Raw genomic sequence first — 16465 nt, forward strand, 5'->3', positions numbered from 1 at the left:
GGGCTACTCTTTTACCAACGAATAGTGGATTGACCGTCACATTATTACACCTCCATGGCTGAAAGGGCGAGCTTGTGTGGTGGGATGGGAATTCGAACCCGCGACTCTCAAATGACATGTTGGACCAAATAAAGAGAAATCTCACAATGTAGAAGGAAGGTAACATTTGTTAAGATCTTAGATTACATTTCCTCGTATGTTTTGCAAATCACTTGTTTCAGTTTTAAATCTACAGATTACACGCTACTCGGCATTTTCCGAGTTACTCATAAACTTGCCGTATAGGATTCTTTCTCGTTGGTTTCTAAGTTACTAAATATTTATCAATTTAATGGTTACTTGTTAATAGTCAAAGTGTCATATTACTTAGCAAGATCCAGAGTTACAAAACGGCAAAGTGGCTTAGTTGGTTAAAGCACCTATCTAATAAACAGGAGATCGCGAGTTCGAATCTCGCCGGTGCCTTTAAAAAGTTTATCAAATTTTTAGGCCTGGCATGGCCAGGTGGTTTAGATATTCGACTCGTAATCTAAGGGTCGCGGGTTCGAATCCCTGTCGCACCAACCATGCTCGCCCTTTCAGTACTTAGATCTGCATATTCATTATGCCCCCCGCTAGTACAGCGGTATGTCTCCGGATTTACAACGCTAAAATCAGGAGTTCGATTCCCCTCGGTGGGCTCAGCAGATAGCCTGATGTGGCTTTGCTATAAGAAAACACACACCAGAGTTACAGACAAGTCACTCAACAAATTTCTGTGTTACGTGCAACTCATGAAATTTATGGCTTATAGCTACTCGTTAAATATAAGCTTGAATGTCGTACAATTTTAAAGTTTTTAAGTTAAATGCTCAAATATTACTCGTACATGGTCTAGGTTACATCTTACTTGTATTTTAAAGTTACGCCTTACTTGACAAGTTTGTAAGTTATATTTTAACGACCTATGTAAAATAAATGTTTACCAAGATTACACACGATGTAGAGTGATAAAATCGCATTAAAAATATCTAATACTTTCTTTAATTTTAATTTAAAGTGTTTTTTTTTATTATTATTATTGAAATACGACAGCAGCGACATTCCAGTTAGTAACTAGTCGTATGGACGGTACTCCAGAAAGAGTGCTTTATGTTCCATTTGATTTAAAGTTTTAAGTCAGTAAACTAATTTGTTCAAAAACCAAATGATTATTAGAATGTGTAATATTTATATACGTCAAGGCAAAACGCTGTTATATAATAATGAGAATTATCCTCTTCGGTTCATGTAATCTGAAGTGACAATGAGTGATACTTAGCCCTAAGCTCCAAAACAAACATTTGGAAAAGGCTTCTTTATGGCTTGACAGTTCGTGACATTTCACGTCAGTATAGAGTATGGTCACTCTAAACAGTAGTAAACGTATCCTGCATCCACTTCAGTATGAAGTATGGTAACCATAAACGGTAAACATAGCCTCGCACCGACGTTACTTGATTGATGTTCCGTGATCTTCAAGGAATGGGTCGAATATTGATACAGAGTACAGTGGACGTTATCATCTCTTATGCTGAAGTCGGGGTCAAAAGTAGCAGCATATGGAAGCACAAAGGATAATAGAATGTGATCACCATAATGTGTGCAATTCATAGTTCTATTCTAAAGGATGTAGAATTCAGTACATCCATCAAAACTTATTTCTGTCCATGCCACATTTCACAAAGCGATATGCATCACATTCTTACATGAAAATGAGATTGAATCTATCATTCGACTCTTCCCAAATGAGTATACGTTTGTTATCTGGCGTCAGGTTTAAATGCGACCCACTTATGAAAAAGATATTGCCTCACGTGTCATTGATCCATTATAAATAAGCTGTCGTGTGACTTATTGTCAGAGAAATGCATCTCATTGGGCATCTGACCCACAGGCCTGTGTTATGAGTTCTGTTTCTGTTTTTAAACTAAACAGTTGCTATATGAACATTCGATTCAATCTCAAAAGCAGATATCTATTATTACAGTAAACTAGATTCAACGAATAGCGGTCGTCTGGTTGTATTGTGAATGGGATCTGCCTTGTCCAGAAGTTAGAGTATTGTTGGTTGAGAAACAATTGCATATTCTACTGAACACTTTGAGATGTTCGTAGTGAATTCACAAAACTATTGTTATTGGTCAGCTTCTAGCTGTCTGGCGATTCTTCACATAATTGAAACCTTCACATATTTTTTTCTGAGGTCTAGCCATGGTTCATTGATAAACTTAAGCTGTTTAAGGGACCACTGAGTGCAAAATCGTTTATATTTTAGACGAAATTACTGACCACGATGATACACAACTGGCATACCAATGAAACGACGAGAAACCTGCATAATGTTACTCTATAATGGTGGTTTTGTGTTTTTAAATGTTTGATCTGACAAAACCTATTAACTTGAAATTGCTTTAAACAGTTTGTTTCCATGCAATTTCTAGTTGTTACGGGTACTGCTGCTTCTTGTCTTTTCAAATTAACATGTTCTTTAAGGTAAAGATAGTGCAGTGATGAATCACAGGACACGCCTTTTCCCTCCCTGTGGCACAACACTGCCTTTAAACGCTAAAATACTGGTTTCAACACCCGCGATAGAAACAGCATGAATAGCGCATTGTGAGCTTTACGTGTATGTGTGTGTTTTCTTATAGCAAAGCCACATTGGGCTATTTGCTGACCTCACTGAGGGGAATCGAACCCCTGATTTTAAGCATCATAAATCCGTAGACTTACCGCTGTACCAGCGGGGAGCTGTGAGCTTTGCACTTAATAACAAACAAACATATGACACGGTTTAAAAATATATTTTCCTTTTTTTTGTCTTTCGTTTTCTAAGAGAAAAAGAAAGATTGTCTTTACCTTAGTACGATTTAAAAACTAACTATCGAGTCATAAAATCATATTGTAATTAAAGCGGTGTTTTGAGACTTTAAGTTTGAAAATTAGTTTAATTAATGTTAAAAACCTCGCTGGCAATAAGTTTAAAGTAGATTTATTTTATATATTATCATGTGTATATTGTGTGTATGATCATAATGCATATTGGGTATATTTTCATAATGTGTATTATATACGTATATATTGTCATATATATGATGGATATATTTCATATGTATATCATCATGTGTATTATGTGTATTATCATCATGTATATTATGTGCATTATCACAATGCTGCGAAATAGACAAATAAAGCTACAACTCAGAATGATCTTGTTTAAATTCAAATACTTTGCCATTAAGGTACAAACACTGTCAGAAACTTGCATTGGTAGCAAATATATTAGATGTCAACCAGAATATAAGTATCAGTTTTAACGTGATAGTACAGATATAAATTTGTCTGAAAACAGGTACACACGGTTATACTTATAACACCAGTTTTAACGCTTTTTTTTTTTTTTTTTACTTTAGGTAAAATCCAGTACATCCGTGTAAATATTGTTCATGTTTAAGTCGTTAAATATAAGTAAAATGAAGCGATAGAATCGCAGAGGTAAAAAGTAACGTCGAAGTTATTAAAATACGTGAAGAAAGAATGCTTGTTCTTCGGTCATCGTCATGTGATCGAGTTCTACTAGAGTTTGATTAACTGAAACGATATTAGTTTTTTAAATGGGGAAATGGTGAACTTTATAGATACAGTTACAGTGAACGGTATGTATTTAATCACAGTTAACTGTATCTACTGAATCATAACCATTTAATCGTAGTGAACCATAACCGTTTAATTGTAAGGAACCAAACTGACTGAATATAGTACAATCTTGCATGTTATAGAATCGTCCTGGGAATTAATTATTCACTTTTATTAAATGTAGATCAGAGGACATAGACGTGCAATTATATTTCAGTTATATTAAAATAGATATATTAGTTTGTTTGTTTATAGTTAAGCACATAGCTACATAATGGGCTCTTTGTGCTGTGTAAACCACGGGTATCGAAACCTGAGTTTTAACATTGAAAGCCTTCGAATTTACTGCTCTGATACTGGAGGACAAAACTGAGATAATAATTTTCTATAAAATATTTAGGTTTTATTTTTTTTTTTTTTTTGTTAATTTAGGGAAAAACTATTTGAAGGCTATCTGTCAAGATCACCCATCACCTATTCTTGGGATACTCTTTTACAAAAAAATAGAGGTACTGACAGTCATGTTGTAATGCTCCCATGACTGAAAGGGTATATTTGGTGATGGGAGTCGAACCCACAACCCGCAGATGGCGAGCCAAGTGCGTTAGCCATTAGGTCATGCCAGGCTTCAATGTGTTTTGTAGTCGCAATGCACCTACGCTGTTTGACATTTAGACCACTAGATGTCAGGGCACACTTGGTTATAATGACAAAACATTCTCGAAGTTACTAGTATTGATTTGTGAGTATAAAACCATAATGGAGTTATATTGATCATTTAAGAAAAATAAACAGTGTAGCTTTGTTTGTCGTGTATGTTTGCTGTGATGAAGTTAAATGAACATAGCTTAAATGAATTTACTGTACCTTCACAATTTTCAAAAATTTTTAATAGTTAGATGGTTGCTGATTTACATGATATGAAAATGTGTGTTTACTTCATACTTATCACAATAAATTTGTTAAAACAGTAAAACAGGAAACATAGTAAGTTTCAAACATTCAAGTTGTAAAAATGTGATCACTTAATGTAGCGAACACGAAATAAAATAAAAGAGGAAAACATTCGCGGGCGAACGCAATGTGTTTCATCCACGCAATCACAACATGGCTAATTTTTACACGAGAAAAATCGAAAACTGTTTATATCATTGCTTGGTAAGCGCAAGAAGGTATCTTTGTACCAAATTCCATGTAAATTGGTCAAAATACGGCCGAGTAATTGACTAAAAGCTCTAAAATTATGTGTTTTTTCGTGAGCTCTGACCCCCTTCAAAAGACTCATAGCGGGTAAATCCAATCTCTTTACCTCAGTGTGTTGGTCGCATGAAAATACATATTTGTGCTAATTTTCATTGTGACTGCTGTAAATATGATAGCAGAAGCTTAAGAAAATATATTTTTGGGTTGTTTTACCTCTCTCTTAAAAAATAATTAAAAAGATCTGACAAAATAGAAAATAAAATGGCATCTGGGTGTATTGAACCAACGTATAATCCAACCAGGTTTCAAGTCAATCTGTCGATAAATGAAGGAATGGTGGTCGTTTTTAAAAAGTGCTGAGACGAAAAAGAAAAATCGGTTTGAATTACGCGCAAAGCTACACAAGGGCTATCTGCGCTAGCTGTCCCGAATTTAGCAGTGTAAGACTAGAGGGAAGGCAACTAGTCATCAACTCTTGGGCTACTCATTTACCAACGAATAGTATGATTGACGGTAACATTATAACGCTCTCATGGCTGAAAGGGCGAGCATCTTTGGTGTAACGGGGATTCGAACCTGCGACCCTCGGAGTGCCTTTACCACATAATCATGCCGGGCTAAGAAAGAAAGAAGATGAAACAACAGAAACATATGAAGGTTTCAATTATGTGAAAAATCGTCAGACAGCTAGAAGCTGACCAATAACAATAGTTTTGTGAATTCACTACGAGCATCTCAAAGTGTTCAGTAGAATATGCAATTGTTTCTCAACCAACAATACTCTAACTTCTGGACAAGGCAGATCCCATTCACAATACAACCAGACGACCGCTATTCGTTGAATCTAGTTTACTGTAATAATAGATATCTGCTTTTGAGATTGAATCGAATGTTCATATAGCAACTGTTTAGTTTAAAAACAGAAACAGAATTCATAACACAGGCCTGTGGGTCAGATGCCCAATGAGATGCATTTCTCTGACAATAAGTCACACGACAGCTTATTTATAATGGATCAATGACACGTGAGGCAATATCTTTTTCATAAGTGGGTCGCATTTAAACCTGACGCCAGATAACAAACGTATACTCATTTGGGAAGAGTCGAACGATAGATTCAATCTCATTTTCATGTAAGAATGTGATGCATATCGCTTTGTGAAATGTGGCATGGACAGAAATAAGTTTTGATGGATGTACTGAATTCTACATCCTTTAGAATAGAACTATGAATTGCACACATTATGGTGATCACATTCTATTATCCTTTGTGCTTCCACATGCTGCTACTTTTGACCCCGACTTCAGCATAAGAGATGATAACGTCCGCTGTACTCTGTATCAATATTCGACCCATTCCTTGAAGATCACGAAACATCAATCAAGTAACGTCGGTGCGAGGCTATGTTTACCGTTTATGGTTACCATACTTCATACTGAAGTGGATGCAGGATACGTTTACTACTGTTTAGAGTGACCATACTCTATACTGACGTGAAATGTCACGAACTGTCAAGTCATAAAGAAGCCTTTTCCAAATGTTTGTTTTGGAGCTTAGGGCTAAATATCACTCATTGTCACTTCAGGTTACATGAACCGAAGAGGATAATTCTCATTATTATATAACAGCGTTTTGCCTTGACGTATATAGATATTACACATTCTAATAATCATTTGGTTTTTGAACAAATTAGTTTACTGACTTAAAACTTTAAATCAAATGGAACATAAAGCACTCTTTCTGGAGTACCGTCCATACGACTAGTTACTAACTGGAATGTCGCTGCTGTCGTATTTCAATAATAATAAAAAAAAACACTTTAAATTAAAATTAAAGAAAGTATTAGATATTTATAATGCGATTTTATCACTCTACATTGTGTGTAATCTTGGTAAACATTTATTTTACATAGGTCGTTAAAATATAACTTACAAACTTGTCAAGTAAGGCGTAACTTTAAAATACAAGTAAGATGTAACCTAGACCATGTACGAGTAATATTTGAGCATTTAACTTAAAAACTTTAAAATTGTACGACATTCAAGCTTATATTTAACGAGTAGCTATAAGCCATAAATTTCATGAGTTGCACGTAACACAGAAATTTGTTGAGTGACTTGTCTGTAACTCTGGTGTGTGTTTTCTTATAGCAAAGCCACATCAGGCTATCTGCTGAGCCCACCGAGGGGAATCGAACTCCTGATTTTAGCGTTGTGAATCCGGAGACATACCGCTGTACTAGCGGGGGGCATAATGAATATGCAGATCTAAGTACTGAAAGGGCGAGCATGGTTGGTGCGACAGGGATTCGAACCTGCGACCCTTAGATTACGAGTCGAATACCTAAACCACCTGGCCATGCCAGGCCTAAAAATTTGATAAACTTTTTAAAGGCACCGGCGAGATTCGAACTCGCGATCTCCTGTTTATTAGATAGGTGCTTTAACCAACTAAGCCACTTTGCCGTTTTGTAACTCTGGATCTTGCTAAGTAATATGACACTTTGACTATTAACAAGTAACCATTAAATTGATAAATATTTAGTAACTTAGAAACCAACGAGAAAGAATCCTATACGGCAAGTTTATGAGTAACTCGGAAAATGCCGAGTAGCGTGTAATCTGTAGATTTAAAACTGAAACAAGTGATTTGCAAAACATACGAGGAAATGTAATCTAAGATCTTAACAAATGTTACCTTCCTTCTACATTGTGAGATTTCTCTTTATTTGGTCCAACATGTCATTTGAGAGTCGCGGGTTCGAATTCCCATCCCACCACACAAGCTCGCCCTTTCAGCCATGGAGGTGTAATAATGTGACTCTCAATCCACTATTCGTTGGTAAAAGAGTAGCCCAAGAGTTAGTGGTGATGACTGGCTGTCTACCCTCTAGTATTACACTGCTAAATTAGGGACCGAGATAGCCCTCGTCAGTCGTGATATAACGCTTAAATAAACAGAAACCAAAGAGCGACAAAATCCAAGTCCTGCTCAGCCCCGAAGACCTAATGTGCCTGAAGAAGAAAAAAATCTATATGAAGTTAACACGGTATTGATAATTGAACTATCGCGACGATCGACTTATACAATATTTTACTTCTATTTATAATGACGTCATCAACGAACACATTTCATTAATTAATTGTATTTACTGCACACAGGTCTCAAGTTTTTAAGTGTAACAGTATAAGTTGCAGAAAAAATCTGCAGAATCCCCAGCAACGTTTATGTACATCAATCGTAACAGATGATAAACCACTACTATATGAATACTGTTATTGTCTATATACACTGTCTTAAACAACCCTTTAATCATTTCTCGCTCTGTAACTTTACCTAAGTCATTCTCTGTGAGCTTACATGATGTACACTTTAAGCCTAAATAGAGAAAAATATTTGAATACTCTTCTGTTTCCCTTCCGTCTTCTTAATTAATTATTTCAAACAAGAGTATCATGTTTATAATACATCTGGTTAAAACATGTCATACTGTTAACCTGTTACGCGTATACGCGTACTAGAAAATTACTGAATTATCTTTCATGTTATAGGTACAAAGTATAGTCAGCAAAAACCCCCAAAACAAGAAAACATCATTATATTGTTGAATATTTAATCGTACCTGATATATTTATGGTAGTATATACAGTTTTAAGAATATTTGCGAAAGTCGAACAGTAGCGTAAAGACGATGATTCACGCGATTTGCAACGTTATGGTCTTCAGACATATCGCTGAGCCATCCTTGGAAGTTTAACAACATAAATTGGTTTATTTTGTATGTCTTCGAGAAGAGTCATGAAGTAGTATTATGACATAAGGATATTAATTAATGATTTTCATATGAAAGCATAACTGATTGAATAAGAAAACAACTATTTTACTTTTATTAAATTCTCTCTAATATTTATTCATGGAAAATCTCAGGGTAATTTCCATATATCGTCTAAGTTGCCCTTTTTAATTTTTTTATTTTCTTCTGATATATATACATATATATTCATTATTGTTATTATTTTTTAAATCTTAAAAACTAAAAGAGAAGGAAAAGAAAACGTTGTGAATATCGTACTAATTCTAAACCTCTTGTGCGTGGTGGCCAGCTTGATTTATGTTTCTTAAATATATATTCATAGGAGAGAGGTACTTAGTGCCATGTTCATCATGTACGTAGATCACATAATAACTCATTTTTATGCCAATTTTTATTATAATAATTTATTGCATTGTGCAAGAGTCTATCGGATACTTCGTGACGACGAGAAAATCCACTTGTAGAGAAAAATGTATATGTAAAAACGGCTGGTATGGATAGAGAAAGCACCATGTAGAAGAGCGAACAACATTTTGACTTTCTTAGGTCATTGTCAGGTTCGCTCTTCTACATAGTGCTTTCTCTGTCCATACCAGCCGTTTTTACATATATATTTTTATCGGATACTGTCTCTATGTTTGCATACTTGTGCATAAATGTGGATGAAGTACTGCGAGGTACTTTATAAGCTGAGGTTAAGATTGAATTTTGTATTTTTTGTAGCTTGTGTAATTGTTTTTGTGTTATGTTTATCCAGGCTGGACATACGTATTCTATAATGGGTCTAATGTATGTTTTGTAGATTTTTATTATATTATCAGACGATGTGCCTTGATTTTTACCCGATAGGCTTCTTGTATAATTTGCTCTTTTCCAGATTCTTGTCAGTGTGCTATCCACGTTAATTTGGTATCATAAGTTAATCCTAAAAATTTAGCCGATGCAGCACTCTGTAAAACTGATCCATTCATGTATAACTTAGGTGAATCTTTTTTTTTTTCAGTTTATTTAATCTCATGAATATTATTACTTGGTTTTTCGGAATATTTATTTTTATTCTATATTTCTGACAGTATTCTTCTAAGTTATTCAGGACTGGTTGGAGGTTTGTTGCTGCTATTGAAGGAGTGAGGGCACTTTTCCAGACTGCTACATCGTCAGCAAACTGTGATGAAAAAAACTAAGTTTAGGTCCGACAGTAGCATATTACTTACATTCAAAATAAATAAGATATGGTTAACTACCCCTCCCTCCTTGCCTCAGGTGAAAAAGACCCTGAGTAGGCCCCATTCACATCTACTTTACACGTTCTTCTGTTCAGAAAGCAAGGTACAGTGCATTCGCTTTTGTTAAAACTGTTTGTAATTGTTTCAGTTAATGTGATTAGGTAGTCTGTACGAAATTCAAAACCGACTTTCAATATCTGGTTTGGGTTGTTTTGAATTACGCGCAAAGCTACATAAGGGCTATCTGTGCTAGCTGTCCCTAATTTAGCAGTGTAAGACTAGAGGAAAGGCAGCTACTTATCACCACCCACCGCCAACTCTTAGGCTACTCTTCTACCAACGAATAGTAGAATTGATTGTCACATTATAACGCCCCCACGGCTAAAAGGGCGAGCATATTTGGCGCGACGGGGATGCGAACCCACGACCATCATGTTACGAGTCTCATGCCTTAACCCACCTAGTCATGCTGGGCCGAGGGTATTTGGACTCATATATAGAATAGTGTCTAACTGGAATACAGAGAACTTAACCTTTTGTTTGCTCGTGCTGTTTATGCGAAGAACGCCTCATTTCACACGGTTGAAATTACTGGCTTAAAACTTCTCAGGCATAGTACAGATATTCAACAGAAAATCAGAATCAAGCAAACTCTGATATCTCTGTGGAATCTCATGGCTGAATCAATATTTGTAATGAGCACGCAATTAAGGCTATGGTAACCACTACACTATACAGTCAGTCTTTTATTTCGTCACCAACATCAAGGTAACATCATATTTTAATATCAAAACATTATTAATGAGCTGGTACCACCAAACGTATTATCTCTTATAACAATATGAAGACCACTAGCGGAACGTTGAGGAAGATATAATGGATCCAATATGAAGGCCATTTGTGGAATGTTCATGAAGAGATAATGGATCCAATATGAAGACCAGTTGGGGAATGTTCATGAAAAGATAATGGATTCAATATAAAGACCAGTTGGGGAATGTCCACGAAGCGATAATGGATCCAATATGAAGACCACTTGGGGAACGTTGAGAAAGAGAAAATGGATTTAATATGAAGACCTATTGAGGCATGTTCATGAACAGATGAAGGATCCAATATGAAGACCTTTTTGGGGATGTTGATGAATGACAAGCATTTTCAGTGCTGTGCGTATATGGCTTATACAGTGCAACTACTTACGGGTGACATGAATAATTTGGAAAAGTCTTCATAATTTATGCTAACTTATTTAAAAACAAACAAATGCCAGATGCTATTATGAAACACTTCTTTCCATCACCATTCAGTAAATTTTGTGCAATTCGATGGCATTCGTGTCTCAAAACCTGCAATAAAGCTCCGCAGCCAACTACTATGTAAGAGCATTTCCAAAATGGTGGCAACTTTGATGAAGACGCAAAACCAAAAACCAAACCAATCAATTGATATATTAAATAGAAAAACAGAAAGCTAGTTGTTTGTTATCGAAATTGTGAGATACCAACACATGAAGAAGTACAAAATACGATAAAATGTGCAGCATAGATATGTTTAATAATGTTAAGAATAAACATTGTAAAGAAAGTAAAGTGTAAACACTACATCTTCAAAGAAGAAAAATAATGATAATAATAAAATAAAAACTAAAGAAATTTGGAATTGATTATATTAATGACAACAGGGAGAAACTGAAGTGATTATATAGCGATCATTGAAAATGGAGAAGCTTTCTTTAATAAGGAGATTGTAATCTGTGGCTCCGGAGTTAAAAACGTTAGTTTTCTACAAGTATGGGGTGATTGTTATTCTCACTGTGTAATAGATACATTACTCTGATGAATTAGTTAACTTACATCAGCTTCTAGCTGAAAATTTCATGTGCACGTATTTGGTGGTGATGTATAATTTTACCAAAACAGGTAGCTTTATAGCTACCACAAGTGTATTTGTATACTACCCACTTCCGTAGTTAAAGAAGTTTTTCGTACTACTTTGCTTTTAGTATTAATTATGATACAAACCAGTTACCATCCAAACTCACAGTACAGTGTACATATTATAGCCGATTCTATCTTTTCTCTGTTTTATAGCACAGCGCCTGCTGAACTAGACCATGTGCTATAAAATAACAAACAAAACCAACTGAAGATGGCCAGGACTGAAGAGTTGGTTACTGTCTACCACAATATTAGATTGATGCGAAAGATTGAAAAAGAAACCCTGGTCCATTGTATGTCTGATGTGAATTTTTGAAACCTAAAAAAAGAAGGTAAGTATTCGGAAAAATCCCTGGCCTACTTCCACTGTTCGTTTGATGTAACATTTTTGAAACCAATAAAAGAGAGGAGCAGCTAGCACAAACCTTGGCTGATGTAAAATTCTTGAAACCGAAAAAATTAGAAGCAGAATATCCAAGAAAGTAAGCAAGAGATTATAACCGAAGATGACATTTGTGAGAAAGAGACATAATCTTTAGGATCCAAGTTTACTGGACTAAGATGTTGCTTTAAAACAGTGAAAGTGTATCCTCTAGTAAAAGAAGTAATAGAAATTATAAATTAAGACTGAAAACCCATCTAATTACCCGAGAAAATATGCAGTATAATATTACTCCTTTTATCCCCAAGGAGGGGTCGAGATTCAAAAACATGTGAGAGTTTAGATTTAATATATATATATATGGTGACAAAAAATAATTGTATAGAGGGCAGCACAGTGCAAGAAGGCCTCCTGTAACAATAATAAAGGAATCTCTAAAACGTCATGCTAGACGGTTGGCCTTCAGGCATGCTGGTGAAAACAAAGGTAATGCCGCCTTATATTCCACTCAACTGAGAAAGCAACTTTCCAATATTAAAATTCCCAGCCAGATTTGTCAGGGTATAAGAATTGTCAGCTGATATTAATTTCAATCTGTTGTTTTCTAATCTAACTGTGATAAGCGGTAGGTTTACGGACTTACAACGTTAAAATCCTGGGTAATACATAGCGCAGATAATCACTGTATAGCTTTTGATTTAAACAGATCAAATCAAAAGAATGGTTTGATTCTTGATGGTTAAGCGGTACGTTCTGGGGCTTATAATGTTAAAAATTTTGTTTCGATACTCATTGTAGGAACAGCACAGACAGCCTAGTTTGTAACTCTGCGCTTAGCAACAAACACGTATTCTTTGTGTCCATCTCTGTGTATTTTAATTACAAACATTTTAAGTTAAATTGCAAACGTCCAAATTTGTTTGCGTATCATTGTTGGCCTAAACATAAAATTTAAAAGGCTTTATGATCTTAGTTTCATTTATGTACTAAAAGTATCAAAGACTCAAAAGAGACAACAAATACAGACATTCGAAACCTGCATTTAAGGGAATCTAAAGGAAGAAAAAGTAGATAAAAGTAATAAACTGTTGAATGATTAATAGTTTAGCCTCTTGTGTGGAAAAAACAACAACAATATTCCCTAAACTACGGATTGTATATACTTATTACACACTTTGTATCTGTTGATTTTAAATAATTTTTATTCATACCTTAATTATCGCATAAGTAAATTACTCTCCCATTCAGCGTTAAAAGAAACAAAAACTATGGCATTGTAAAATACAAACAATAAATTCCGACAACGTACGTTAATATGTTCCAGAATCAGTTGGTTTGAAGTTAAGCACAAAGCTGCACAATGGTCTATCATTGATCTGCTCACCACGGATATCGATGCCCCGGCTTGGCCACGTGGTTAAAGCACTCGACTCGTAATCTAAGGGCGTTATAATGTTACGGTCAATCTCACTATTCGTTGGTAAAAAAGTTGTTTCCTTTCTCTTTTAGCAAGGGATTAGTTGCTACTGTAATAACAAGAGTCAAAAGCGTGACAACAGAATAAATATTGGTTTTGTATTAATGCTTCTCTTGGATTTTCTCCTTCATAATTGCTAAATTAGGGACGGCGAGCGTAGATAGCACTCGAGTAGCTTTGCGCGAAATTCAAAAACAAACAAACCAAATTCCTTCAACTTGATACATGCTCCTGAAACTTGACGGTTTCCTGAGATAGGAAGTAATGACATATTTAAGATGGAAAGCAATAACATACTTCCGCCTTCCTGATTCACAGTGTCATTTTTCACCACAAGATTTACTAGTTGTTTCCTTTCTCTTCTAGCAAGGGTTTAGTCGCTACTGTAATAACAAAAGTTAAAAGCGTGACAACAGAATAAGTACTGGTTTTGTATTAATGCTTCTCTAGGATTTCGTCCTTCATAATTGCAAAACATGTAGGATAATGTTTGTTTTAATAAATATTTTGTAACACACTCACCACGTGTCACACACACTTGTTTGAACAATGCTCTCATATAGCTTTTACTATTATTTTGATATCGGATATAATTTTTTTTAGTTTTCTTTGTCCATTTGTAGCTTTTTTCTGTTATGTTAGAAACAAAACGTTAATGAAGAACTCCCATCATATCACTGATTCAAAACAGATAAGTATACTGAATATCACAAAATCTGAATGACTTTATAATTTCCTTTTCCAACGCTCTTAGTCTTTCTATGGAATATTTTTTTCAGTAAATACCCAATAGAATTTACTTTTCCGAAGGTTCTCGACCAATAATAGATGCACTTCAGTACAGCTCTAGGTTAAACTTTGTATTTCAAACAATAAATGTGCAATTGCCGAGGGCCCGGCATGGCCAAGCGTGTTAAGGCGTGCGACTCGTAATCTGAGGGTCGCGGGTTCGCATCCCGGTTGCGCCAAACATGCTCGCCCTTTCAGCCGTAGGGGCGTTATAATGTTACGGTGAATTCCACTATTCGTTGGTAAAAGAGTAGCCCAAGAGTTGGCGGTGGGTGGTGATGACTAGCTGCCTTCCCTCTAGTCTTACACTGCTAAATTAGAGACGGCTAGCACAGATAGCCCTCAATTAGCTTTGTGCGAAATTTAAAAAAAAAAACAATTGTCGAAAGATACGATTGAGCAATCAAAATGATATCAATTATATAAAATTATTGATATAAAATATCAATCAATTAGCATTAAGTGTCGAGAATTATTTCAACCCAATGTAATAAAACGGTGTAAAAATAGCACGTATTCTAACCATCTAATGGTTGTCAAAATGTATATATTTTTTGTCTTAGCGCAGAGCTACATAATGGACTATTTTCGCTATATTCACCGGAAGGAATCGAACCCGCATTTTAGCGATGTAAGTGTATAAACTTACTGCAGACCTACCGAGAGACATCTATATGTAGCTGTATATGGTTATTTTCTGATTTTATGACGGACTTTGTCCGGGTTATGAGCTTTAAAAATGTGGGAGTTAATACTGTGATAAATAACAGATATTATAACTTTCACACGATTTATTTATAACAGAGCAGTGTTTACTATTATTTCACAAAAAAGTTTTGTATAAGGTTTGAGAACTCACCATGATGTATATACTTAAAACAGAGTATACACTGCGCGATGGTCAAGGTATGGCGGAATAGTGGCGGTTAGGGTGTTTTCTGTTACCTGCTTTCAAAACAATGCTCTTAATGTCCTTCCACAGTGTTTCTTGTGATTAATTAATTGGCGGCTATTGGTTGCAGAAGTGTCCAACAGGATGAAGTTGTAAGGTTACGGGTCTAAGTAAGAAGTAGTTATAACGCAAGAAACGGCCCTTGATATTAGCCTTACGGTGGCTGTTGTAGTATAAGTTTCATTTGAGTTATTGTAGTAGCAGCGGCCTTTTTTCTTTATTTGCATTTCGCCTTAGAAAATGCTAGCATACTCTGTGAGTTATATGAGACGTTTGTGTGCACTCCCACCATAATGTGTGTATGTTGTATTTGACGTAGGAACGTGATGTCATCTATGAATGTAGTTAACGTTAACATACGTCAAACGTAATAAATGTTCAATAACATCAGTAAGAGGGGAGGAGGAGGAATCATAAACCATCTAATAACAATATCATCCCACAATGTTTGGTTCAGGTTGGTCTAACGGTCTGGGAGTAGTTAGACAAAAAAAAAAACAAATACAGATGTTTTTGTACCTTATATAAGTACCCCGCTGGTACAGCGGTAAGTCTTCAGATTTACAATGCTAAAATCAGGGGTTTAATTTTCCCTCGGTGGACTCAGCTGATAGCGCAATGTGGCTTTGCTATGAGAAAAAACACACGAACGCACACCAACGTATTATATAAATAGATGAAAAATATATAGCCTGATAAAATAACATGTGTATTATACTCTTATATACTTCCGATTTGATCTACTTTGAAACAGTGTTAGAAAAGTACCATTAGATGTACCAAATGTAATATTTTTTATAAAACTTCTTCAATGATTCTTTATAACCACAAAATAACTGATTGAAAATTAAAATTTAACGTAACAACATCCACGCTATCATATGACTAGACAAATTATGAAAGAATGCACATACATAAAAGAGGTTTTAAGAGCTGAAACACATAATAACAAACACCATAGTTTCAAACTAATATTGTAGTGTTCTCGTGTATGAGTTGGACAAGGGACTGTCAAACTTACGAGGGC

General features: G+C 35.3%; 1 protein-coding gene and 2 non-coding genes across 6 annotated transcripts in view; 2 read left to right on the top strand and 1 right to left on the bottom strand.

Annotated features, from left to right (window-relative positions):
* The window catches only part of LOC143222029 (alpha-catulin-like), a 145747-nt gene that overhangs the window by 50001 nt on the left and 79281 nt on the right, over positions 1 to 16465 (top strand). For 2 of the 4 annotated variants that reach the window (XM_076447851.1, XM_076447850.1), the window contains exon 2: positions 11992 to 12170. The exons of the other annotated variants lie outside the window; for them this stretch is intronic. The gene's annotated coding sequence lies outside the window, so the exon portion shown is untranslated. The remainder of the gene's footprint in view (positions 1 to 11991; positions 12171 to 16465) is intronic. 4 annotated transcript variants of the gene reach the window in all.
* TRNAI-AAU (transfer RNA isoleucine (anticodon AAU)) lies at positions 392 to 465 on the top strand. The gene has a single exon. It is a non-coding gene; the product is annotated as a tRNA-Ile (tRNA).
* TRNAI-AAU (transfer RNA isoleucine (anticodon AAU)) lies at positions 7253 to 7326 on the bottom strand. The gene has a single exon. It is a non-coding gene; the product is annotated as a tRNA-Ile (tRNA).

Source organism: Tachypleus tridentatus, chromosome 8 (genome assembly GCF_004210375.1).
Source record: "Tachypleus tridentatus isolate NWPU-2018 chromosome 8, ASM421037v1, whole genome shotgun sequence".
In the NCBI taxonomy this organism is placed as follows: domain Eukaryota; kingdom Metazoa; phylum Arthropoda; class Merostomata; order Xiphosura; family Limulidae; genus Tachypleus; species Tachypleus tridentatus.